Source organism: Elephas maximus, chromosome 10 (genome assembly GCF_024166365.1).
Source record: "Elephas maximus indicus isolate mEleMax1 chromosome 10, mEleMax1 primary haplotype, whole genome shotgun sequence".
Lineage (NCBI taxonomy): Eukaryota > Metazoa > Chordata > Mammalia > Proboscidea > Elephantidae > Elephas > Elephas maximus.
Genome location: NC_064828.1, coordinates 79,444,111 through 79,456,329, shown reverse-complemented (window position 1 = coordinate 79,456,329; position 12,219 = coordinate 79,444,111). Strand labels below are relative to the sequence as shown.

At 40.3% G+C, this 12,219-nt stretch overlaps 1 protein-coding gene and 1 pseudogene across 5 annotated transcripts in view; both read right to left on the bottom strand.

The window, feature by feature from the left end:
- GPHN (gephyrin) overlaps window positions 1-12,219 on the bottom strand; it is a 569,154-nt gene that overhangs the window by 73,921 nt on the left and 483,014 nt on the right. The gene's annotated exons all lie outside the window — the stretch shown is intronic.
- LOC126084713 (multiple inositol polyphosphate phosphatase 1-like) lies at window positions 5,251-12,217 on the bottom strand (annotated as a pseudogene).

Here is a 12,219-nt window from a genome sequence, read left to right as displayed (position 1 = left end):
CTCCTCTTAAGTATTTCAAAGGGGAGTGGGGAGGAAAGATTTAATACAGAGAATTGATTAAAAATGTGTAGGAGGTACTGGAGGAACAAAAGGAGAAAAGTGTGTTTCCAAAGATCAGTAACTGCAGGAAGCTACCCTCATCCATAGGGCTGTCATGGTAAAGTGATATCACTTTGAGTTGAGGAGCTTGAACTTCTGCAAATGCTTCTTACCTTCTTTGCATCTTCTAATATCACATGAATGAATCCCAATGGTAAAATCTAATTAGATCATGGCTGGCAAGAGAACCTGGGAAATACAATTTTCAGCTAGGGGAGAATATAAAAGGGCTGATGTGGGATAAGTTTCAACAGACAACATATGGCATATACCACTTTCATTCTTTATCATCTTACCCTTCTTCATTTTTCTTGATACCATTATCACTGTTTGTTTATTGACTATCTCCCATTAGAACATAAATTTTATAAGAGCAGAAAATATGTCTGTCTTGCTTGTTGCTATATCCCCAGTAGTCAGAACAGTGCCTGGTATCAGTGGCATATTAAGGGTGGAGGGATGGTGGGAGTGGTTTTCACCAGAGGAGGAAAGTATTTTATCACTGATATTGTTTAGAATTGCCGGTGCATGGTGATAATAAAAAGCACACTGACTTTATTCAGTTTTTTTTTTATTGTTTTATAATTGTCTACAGTGTCCGTTAGTTTGTTGTACTGTGGGGGCTTACATGTTGCTGTGATGCTGGAAGCTATGCCACCGGTATTCAGATACCAGCAGGGTCACCCATGGAGGACAGGTTTCAGCTGAGCTGCCAGACCAAGACAGACTAGGAAGAAGGACCCGGCAATCTACTTCTGAAAAGTATTAGCCAGTGAAAACCTTATGAATAGCAGCAGAACATTGTCTGATATAGTGCTGGAAGATGAGTGCCCTTGGTTGGAAGGCACTCAAAAGATGACTGGGGAAGAGCTGCCTCCTCAAAGTACAGTCGACTTTAATGACGTGGATGGAGTAAAGCTTTCAGGACATTCATTTGCTGATGTAGCACGACTCAAAACGAGAAAAAACAGCTGCAAACATCCATTAATAGGTGGAACCTGGAACGTACACAGTATGAATCTAGGAAAATTGGAAATCATGAAAAACGAAATGGAATGCATAAACATCAATATCCTAGGCATTGGTGAACTGAAACAGACTGGTATTGGCCATTCTGAATCGGACAATCATATAATCTACTATGCTGGGAATGACACCTTGAAGAGGAATGGTGGTGTATTCATTGTTGAAAAGAACATTTCAAGATCTATCCTGGAGTACAATGCTGTCAGTGATAGGATAATATCCATACACCTACAAGGAAGACCAGTTAATACGACTATTATTCAAATTTATGCACCAACCACTAGGACCAAAGATGAAGAAATAGAAGATTTTTATTAGCTGCTGCAGCCTGAAATTGATCGAACATGCAATCAAGATGCACTGATAATTACTGGTAATTTTAATGCGAGAGGTAGAAACAAAGAAGAAGGATCAGTAGATGGAAAACATGGCCTTGGTGATAGAAACGATGCTGGAGATCGAATGATAGAATTTTGCAAGACCAATGACTTCTTCATTGCAAATACCTTCTTTCACCAACATAAACGGCGACTATACACATGGGCCTTGCCAGATGGAGCACGCAGAAATCAGATAGATTACATCTGTGGAAAGAAACGAGGGAAAAGCTCAACATCATCAGTCAGAACAAGGCCAGGGGCCGACTGTGGAACAGACCATCAATTGCTCATATGCAAGTTCAAGCTGAAACTGAAGAAAATCAGAGTAAGTCCATGAGAGCCAAAATATGACCTTGCGTATAAAATCTGAAGAATAGATTTGACGCATTGAACACTGGTGACCGAAGACCAGATGAGTTGTGCAATGACATCAAGGACATCATACATGAAGAAAGCAAGAGGTCACTGAAAAGACAGGAAAGAAAGAAAAGACCAAGATGGACGTCAGAGGAGACTCTGAAACTTGCTCTTGAGCGTTGAGCAGCTAAAGCAAAAGGAAGAATTGATGAAGTAAAAGAACTGAACAGAAGATTTCAAAGGGCGGCTCGAGAAGACAAAGTAAAGTATTATAATGACATGTGCAAAGAGCTAGAAATGGAAAACCAAAAGGGAAGAACACACTCACTATTTCTCAAGCTGAAAGAATTGAAGAAAAAATTCAAGCCCCGAGTTGCAATACTGAAGGATTCTATGGAGAAAATATTAAATGACGCAGGAAGCATCAAAAGAAGATGGAAGGAATACACAGAGTCATTACACCAAAAACAATTAGTCAATGTTCAGCCATTTCAAGAAGTAGCATATGATAAGGAACCGAAGGTACTGAAGGAAGAACTCCAGGCTGCTCTGAAGGCATTGGTGAAAAACAAGGTTCCAGGAATTGATGGAATATCAATTGAGATGTTTCAACAAACAGATGCAGCGCTGAAGTGCTCACTCGTCTACGCCTAGAAATATGGAAGACAGCTTCCTGGCCAACTGACTGGAAGAGATCCATGTGTATGCCTATTCCCAAGAAAGGTGATCCAACCGAATGTGGAAATTATAGAACAATGTCGTTAATATCACATGCAAGCAAAATTTTGCTGAAGATCATTCAAAAACGGCTGCAGCAGTATATCGACAGGGAACTGCCAGAAATTCAGGCTGGTTTCAGAAGAGGATGTGGAACCAGGGATATCATTGCTGATGTCAGATGATCCTGACTGAAAGCAGAGAATACCAGAAGGATGTTTACCTGTGTTTTATTGGCTATGCAAAGGCATTCGACTGTGTGGATCAAAACCAATTATGGATAACGTTGCAAAGAATGGGAATTCCAGAACACTTAATTGTGCTCATGAGGAACCTTTACATAGATCAAGAGGCAGTTGTTCCAACAGAAGAAGGGGATACTGCCTGGTGTAAGGTCAGGAAAGGTGTGCGTCAGGGTTGTATTCTTTCACCATACCTATTTAATCTGTATGCTGAACAAATAATATGAGAAGCTGGACTATATGAAGAAGAATGGGGCGTTAGGATCGGAGGAAGACTCGTTAACAACCTGCGTTATGCAGATGACACAACCTTGCTTGCTGAAAGTGAAGAGGATTTGATGCAGTTACTAATGAAGATCAAAGACCACAGCCTTCGGTATGGATTATGCCTCAACATAAAGAAAACAAAAACCCTCAAAACTGGAACAATGAGCAACATCGTGATAAATGGAGAAAAGACTGAAGTTGTCAAGGATTTCATTTTACTTGGATCCAAAAGCAACATCCATGGAAGCAGCAGTCAAGGGATCAAAAGACGCATCGTGTTGGGTAAATCTGCTGCAAACGACCTCTTTAAAGTGTTGAAGAGCTAAGATGTCATCTTGAAGACTAAGGTGCGCCTGATTCAAGCCATGGTATTTTTAATTGCATCATATGCATGTGAAAGCTGGACAATGAATAAGGAAGATCGAAGAAGAACTGACGCCTTTGAATTGTGGTGTTGGCGAAGAATATTGAATATACGATGGACTGCTAGAAGAACGAATAAAGCCGTCTCGGAAGAAGTACAACCAGAATGCTCCTCAGAAGCAAGGATGGCAAGACTACATCTCACATACTTTGGACATGTTATCAGGACGGATCAGTTCCTCGAGAAGGACATCATGCTTGGCAGAGTACAGGGTCAGCAGAAAAGAGGAAGACTCTCAACAAGGTGGATTGACACAGTGGCTGCAACAATGGGCTCAAGCATAACAACGATTGTAAGGATGGTGCAGGACCGGGCAGTGTTTTGTTCTGTTGTGCATAGGGTCGCTATGAGTTGGAACCAACTCGACGGACCTAACAACAAGAACAGACAATGCATTCCCTTTCCTGAGGGTACCCAGTGCCGTCGAGTCAATTCCAACTCATAGCGACCGTATAGAAAAGAGCAGAACTGCTCCATTGGGTTTCCAAGGAGTGCCTGGTGGATTCGAACTGCTGACTCTTTGGTTTGCAGCTGTAGCACTTAACCACTACGCCACCAGGGTTTCTAACGTGAGGGTAAAGATTAGTAAAACCCTTTCTCTAAGGAACAACTTGACCTTGGGTTAATTTTCTAGCTCCATTCCCCTAGAAATCTGACAAAGACAAAATGTCAGCTTGTTACCAGGCAACATTTATAATAGTAAAAATTATCCCTGGTTGGTAACTTGCAGATGGACAGTGAGGAACTATAAATACCTAGTAGGAGCGACAGCTTTGGGCTCCCATGAGTACGGTGACACTTGTAACTGACATTTCCCTAGTGGGGACCGTGAAAGTTGTCTAAAATTGTTATAACAATAGAACAATAAACCTATAACAAAAGAAGAGACTGAAAAGGTAATTTAAAAACTCCCAACAAAAAAAAGCCCTGGCCCAGACATCTTCACTGGAGAACTCTACCAAACTTTCAGAGAAGAGTTAACACCACTACTACTAAAGGTATTTCAGAGCATAGAAAAGGATGGAATACTCCCAAACTCATTCTTTGAAGCCAGCATAACCCTGGTACCAAAATCTGGTAAAGACACCACAAAAAAAGAAAATTACAGACCAATATCCCTCATGAACTTAAACGCAAAAATCCTCAACAAAACTCTAGCCAATAGAATCCAACAACATATCAAAAAAATAATTCACCATGACCAAGTAGGATTCATACCAGGTATGCAGGGATGGTTTAACATTAGAGAAACAATCAATATAATCCACCACGTAAATAAAACAAATGTCAAGAACCACATGATTTTGTCGATTGATGCAGAAAAGGCATTTGACAAAGTCTAACATCCATTCATGATAAAAACTCTCAGCAAAACAGGAATAGAAGGTAAATTCCTCAACACAAGAAAGAGTATTTATACAAAGCCAACAGCCAACATCATCCTAAATGGACAGAGTCTGAAAGCATTTCCCTTGAGAACTGGAACCATACAAGGATTCCCTTTACCACCACTCTTATTGAACATTGTGCTAGAGGTCCTAACCAGACCACTTAGGCTAGAAAAAGAAATAAAGGGCATCCAGATTGGTAAGGAAGAAGTAAAAGTATCTCTGTTTGCAGATGATATGATCTTATACACAGAAAACCCTAAAAAATCCATACAAAAACTACTGAAACTAATAAAAGAGTTCAGCAAATCATCAGGATACAAGATAAACATACAAAAATTAGTTGGATTCCTCTACACTAACAAAGAGAACGTCAAAGAGAAAAATCACCAAATCAATACCATTTACAAGAGCCTCCAAGAAGATAAAGCACTTAGGAATAAATCTAACCAGAGATGTAAAAGACCTATACAAAGAAAACTACAGGACACTACTGCAAGAAACCGAAAGAGACCTACATAAGTGAAAAATATACCTTCCTCATGGATAGGAAGACTCAACATTGTGAAAATGGGTATTGTACCCAAAGCGATCTACTGATACAATACAATTCTGATCCAAATTCCAATGGCATTTTTTAATGAGATGGAGAAACAAATCACCAACTTCATATGGAAAGGGAAGAGGCCCGGGTAAGTAAAGCATTACTGAAAAAGAAGAACAAAGTAGGATGCCTCACACTACCTGATTTCAGAACCTATTATACTGCCACACTAGCTAAAACATCCTGGTACTGGTACAACAACAGGTACGCAGACGAATGGAATAGAATTGAGAATCCAGACATAAAGTCATCCACCTATAAGCAGCTGATATTTGACAAAGGCTCAAAGTTCGTTGAATGGGGAAAAGATAGTCTCTTTAACAAGTAGTACTGGCATAACTGGATAAAAGCATAACTGGATAGCCATCTGCAAAAAAAATGAAACAAGACCCATACCTCACACCATGCACAAAAACTAACTCAAAATGGACCAAAGACTAAAAAAAAAAATATAAAGTCTAAAACAATAAAGATCATGGAAAAAAAAAAACAGGGACAACACTAGGAGCCTTAATACATGGCATAAACAGTATATGAAACATTACTAACAAAGCACAAACACCAGAAGAGAAACTAGGTAACTGGGAACTCTTAAAAATCAAACACTTACGCTCATCCAAAGACTTCACCAAAACAGTTAAAAGACAACCTATAGACCAGGAAAAAATTTTTGGCTACAACAAATCCAATCAGCGTCTAATCTCTAAAATCTACATGATACTGTAAAACTTCAACAATAAAAAGACAAATAACCCAATTAAAAAATAGGCAAAGGGTATAAACAGGCACTTCACCAAAGAAGACATTCAGGTGGTCTACAGATACATGAGGAAATGCTCACGATCATTAGCCATTAAAGAAATACAAATCAAAACTACAGTGAGATACCATCTTACCCCAACAAGGCTGGCATTAATCCAAAAAACACAAAATAATACACGCTGGAGAGGTTGTAGAGAGGCTGAAACACTTATACACTGCTGGTGGGAATGTAAAATGGTACAACAACTTTGGAAATCGATTTGGTCCTTCCTTAAAAAGCTAGAAATAGAACTACCATACAATCCAGTAATCCTACTCCTTGGAATATATCCTAGAGAAACAAGAGGCTTCACACCAACGGATATATGCACACCCATGTTTATTGCAGCACTGTTTACAATAGCAAAAAGATGGAAACAACCAAGGTGCTCATCAACAGATGAGTGGATAAACAAACTATGGTATATTCACACAATGGAATACTATGCAATGATAAAGACCAACAATGAATTCGTGAAACATAACATGGAGGAATCTGGAAGGCATTATGCTGAGTGAAATTAGTCAGCTGCAAAAGGACAAATATTGTATCAGACCACTATTATAAGAACTGAAGAAAAGGTTTAAACGCAGAAGAAAACATTCTTTAATGGTTACGAGGGTAAAGAGGGAGGAAGAGGGGTATTTGCTAATTAGATGGTAGATAAGAATTATTTTAGGTGAAAGGAAGGACAACACACAATACAGGGGTAATCAGCACAACTGGAATAAACTAAAAGCTAAGAAGTTTCCTGAATACAACCAAACACTTCAAGGGACAGAGTAGTGGGCGGGGGGGGGGGGCTGTCTGGGGACAGTGATTTCTAGGGACATCTAGGTCAAGGCACAACAAAGTGTATTAAGAAAGCATTCTGTATCCCACTTTGGTGAGTGGCATCTGGGGTCTTAAAGCTAGCAAGCGGCCATCTAAGATGCATCAATTGGTCTCAACCAACCAGGAGCAAAGGAGAATGAGGAACCCCAAAGACACGAGGAAAATATGCGCCCAAATGACAGAAAGGGCCACATAAGCCAGAGATTCTATCAGCCTGACACTAGAAGAACTAGATGGTACCCGGCTACCACCAATGGCTGCCGTGATAGGGAATACAACAGAGAATCCCTGAGAGAGCAGGAGAAAAGTGGGATCTCAAATTCTAGTAAAAAGACCAGACTTAATAGTCTGACAGAGATGGGCGGGACCCCAGAGGTCATGGCCTCTGGACTCTCTGTTAGCCCAAAACTAAAACCATTCCTGAAGGCAACTCTTCAGACAAAGATGACACTGGACTATAAGACATAAAATGATACTGGTGAGAAGTGTGCTTCTTAGCTCAAGTAGACACATGAGACTATGTGGGTAGCTCCTGTCTGGAGGCAAGATGAGAAGGCAGAGGGGGACAAGACCTGGTTGAATGGACACGGGAAATACAGGGTAGAGAGGAGGAATGTGCTGTCACATTGCAGGGAGAGCAACTTGGGTTACATAACAATGTGTGTATAAGTTTTTGTATGAGAAACTGACTTGAATTGTAAATTTTCAGTTAAAGCGCAATAAAAAAGAATATAAGAAAAAAAAGATTGTTATAAGAAATATTTATTCGTACTTAGGACATGGAACTTCTAAGCCATGGCAGCTCCCACACCTTTCTATTATAATTCTTGTTTCCTTGCACCTGAACTGTCAGCTGAAAAACAAAGAGAGTAACTCCAAGATGGCTCAGTGGCAAGGAAAAGTAACAGGGTAAGAACAGAGATGGTACATGATGGAATCTAAGGAAGACTGTGGAGTCCTAGTTCCTTACCCCCATAGATCTGGTTATCCTTGAAGAGGTTTTGCCTGATTCTGTATGGCTTCATTCTCCCACTTGCTCTGGGCTGCTGCACTTAAACCAGTTTTTTTCTTCAGTCACAAAAATTTTATTTATTATTATAGTAAATACTTTCCTGGCATTTGACATAATTCAGAACTATTTTTTGAAACAAGTTCAAATCTATGAGGTTAAACCAGCTGAAATATGTCTTTATTTTTTTTAAAAAAGAGAAACAAATCCATATAATAACTGGTTACCATCGTTGAGTGGATTCCAACTCATAGCAACCCTATAGGACAGAAAGAACTGCCCCATTGAGTTTCTAAGGAGCACCCGGTAGATTTGAACTACTGACCTGGTCAGCAGCTGTAGCACTTAACCACTACACCACCAGGGTTTCCTTTCATATAATAGCAAAATACAAAAATAGAAGCCAAGTGACAGAATGAAAAAGAAAGCTAAGTAATGGATTTAAGAAACTTTTGTTTCTATGCCTGACTTGTTGCTAATGGTCCTCTTTATCCTTCCTTTGTTACATATGTAAAACAGGTACGATAATAACTTAACAGTAGCCTTGCAAGTAAGGAGGAGTTTAAAAGGAATTATTAAAAAAGTATACAAATACTTATATAAATACTTTTGTCTTGCTTCAGTGAAGGTATCCTTGTAAATCAGGTTCTAGTTATTTCTTACTATTGTTTCAAACTCTCAACTAGAAAGATGTCAGTTGTTTTCCAAAGTGATAATCCCAGTTTATCACAATATTTTTAATTAAGAAAGACAATTACTATTAGAGCTGTCCTTTTTGAGGAGAAAAAGAGATAACTGTAGCACAATTGGTAAAGGTCCCAGGCTTAAACATTCACATCCAGACCAAAAAGAAACTCAACCTTTTTCTGTGAAAAGACGGAAATACCCAACCAAGTAATGTGAAAGCTTTCTGTACTCAAGGAATTGCCCGGCTATTCCAAGCATGTAATCACTCCCTACAGATTCCTGATGAATTAAAAATGTTCTCTAGTTACTCATAGCTCATCAGGTGTGCTGTTCACCTTTGGTAATTCACATTCGTCACTGGCACAACTCTGAGGGATGTCCTCATAACGGTTCTTCAGATCCTCATACAAAGAAACAGTTTCTTGTGACTGAGCAAAGGGTAACAACTTTTCATTCAATAACATCTGCATTTGGAATTCTTCCTTAGGAGTCTTAGCATTTTCACAATGGTAAAGCAGAAATACCAGGTTCGAGGCATAGGGTACAATATGACTACTTCGGAACTTCCACAGCGTTTGTTCCTTGTAACTGTAAGCAGTTAGGGGCTCCTTGTATAGGGTCGCTGTGAGTCGGAATCGACTCGATGGCACTGGGTTTGGCTTGGTTTTGGTTTGTCTTTGAAGTAGCCCATGAGTGAAAGCAGTGGAAGGGTCTCTGCATGACCAAACTGCAGGATGACTGGAAAAGAAATTTGGTGAGACCTTTGTTTCTATTCAACTGCTTTGTCCAAGTGCTAAAGGATATCCTCAAACAGGATGCAGCTGGGCCAGCTATTAATAGTACAGCCATATCCTCTTTTCCAATATTGTTTCAGATCATTTAAATACTCTAATATCTTTGCATCGTCTATGTCAAAAACATCACACCAAGGAGGCTTAATGCCTTTAATTGGCAGGTCAAACGAACAGGTGGAAAAAGCTACCTGGATTAAATCTGTATATAAATCCTTTACTGGCACTTGTAAATTAGCTGCAACTTTTTGTTTTTTAAATGTCCTCCATTTCTGGTCTGGTTTTGAAGGCTTCTACATGGTAAAGACCTGTAGCATTCCTTTCCACTTCAGTGAAACACTTCTTACAATGATCAAAACCTCATTAGTTTATCATTAATCCCTGGAAGTCCACACTCCATGTCTGCGACGTCGGGCGGTGGAAGGCCTGGTTGTAGTGCTGCCAGAGTTCCTGCAGAGAGGCTCCGCCGCTGTCCACGCATTGGTGCTTGGAGCTGGTCACAGCCGCAGGCGGCTGAAATCCTCTGGGACAAGAGGTCGGGGAACAGCGAGGCCAGGCGCAGTGCCAGCTGTGGCATGTCCTGCTGCCCCTTCTCCACCAGCTGTCCGTCCCTTCAATTCGTACCACAGCTGCCTGTTGGCCAACTCAGCGCCCCTGTTCCGGCCGCCGGTAGCGCTGGCCCTGTCACCTGCCGGTCCGTGGGCCTGCAGCAGCCTGTGACACTGCCGCAGCCTATGGACCTGCTTGGCCGTGGGGTAGCGGGTGCCCTTGCGGAGGACCACAACCAGCTGCACTGGTGTACAGGTCCCTTCCAGCAGCTGTGTCCCTCCGGGGTGCCTTGGGGTTCGGAAGAAGCCCAGGGTTAACGTTCTCGGAGAGTCTTGGTGCCGAAGTAGGGGTGAGTAAGTACCGAGGCCATGGGGTCCCCCGACTTCAGGAGGGAGCAGCGCGCAGCCAGGGTCGCAGTGGACACTGCAGGGACCCTGAGGAGGCGACGGGGCTGCGAAGCATCATGTGGTGGTTTTTTTTTAATGTTTCTAAATTTCATGATTTCTGGTTCCCTACAGCTTGACATTCCTCCCCTACTCCCACCCAAAGTTAGCTGTTGTTCTAGCCCTGTATGACAATATAGTTTACCCTAACCCAACAAATGTTTATCAGGTACCTCTATGCCATGCATTATACTGGAAAAAAAAAATACTGGAGACAGGATAAAAGACAAAGCACAATGTCTCTCCTCAAGGCTTGAGATCCTCAAGAACATACCCAGAAAACAACAGTCCAGTATCACAAAAGTATTAGAGAGAACATAAGCAATATAGTTTAAACAAAGTCTCCTACTAACTAGGTAGGATGCAAAGTTTTGCTCATTCTATTTAGCTTTCCCAAACCACCCGTGAACTCAGGTGCACAAAGCAAATAAGAATGGTTCATTGAGTCAATGAGTTTATCAGAAATTTCTTTCCGACGTTAAGCATAGTGTCAGTTGGTCCTAGGGATATTAAAATCATGACCATGTGGATCAAATAGAAAACAATGTTTGTTTTGGGTCAGTCAGTAGTTTTAGGAAATAACAGGTGCACCTACACTGGGTAATACGGAAATCTAGAATGTTGCTCTTTCTCTCTACTAGCAAAACAAAATATTCTGTTCTATCCTTTTTTTTTTTTTTGGTCCAAGCCAAATAAGCAATAAAATTCACAGAGACCTTTGAAAATTTCCATTTCCCAAACTTCAAAAATTAAAACCAACATTAACGAAGGACTCATTTTCTGAATAAAGTTAGAGATTAAGAAAATAAAGTTCTGCTAATTGCCTTTTTAACAGTAAGATCCAAATGAATAATTTTTAAAAATCTTGACGGTTTCTGGTTCTGATAAAAGGTTTTGAATTTCCAGCAGATTCACTTTTCAACATTCCCAGTTTGACCTCAGAGCCTCCGACTGAAGTTTTGTACAACTTAAGCAAAACAGGGAACAGGAAGATTTTTGAGAGTCCTTAGAAAAAGACAACTTAATTCGCCTCCTAAATCAGGCCTGAAATGACATTTGACGTATTCTGAAGAGCATGCCACTAAAGACGTTGTTTTTAGAGAAAAATTCTGATGATCAAGCCGCTCCTGATGATTAAAAATCAAATGGAATTTTAGCAAGAAGAAGGGCTAGCCATGGTGTCCTGATTCACTAAATTTCTCACACAGAAGTGGCCCATCATCTCAGGCAGCAGGGTGGGCACAATGCATTGTCCTAACACACTAAATACTTGAGTTTGCACAGTTAAATATCTATAGCTAGCAGATAACTGTTTTTTGTTTATGTGTTCTGAGAGTATGGAGAGGCCATTGGTTATAATATTTCATTCTAATAAATGAAAGGGAACATTTCTTAGTATGTAATTTCTAGCTCTTCTTTCTCATCTTCTATACTTGAACTATCCCAAGACAAACCTTTTATTTCTCTGTTAAAGGTATATGGACCCATAGTAAGATCTATTATCCACAATGCTCTATTTATAACACAGAACAAATGTCAGAAATAACTTTCATCTGAAAGCACCACCCTTCTCCCTCCCCTCCTTTTTTTTTTTTTTTTT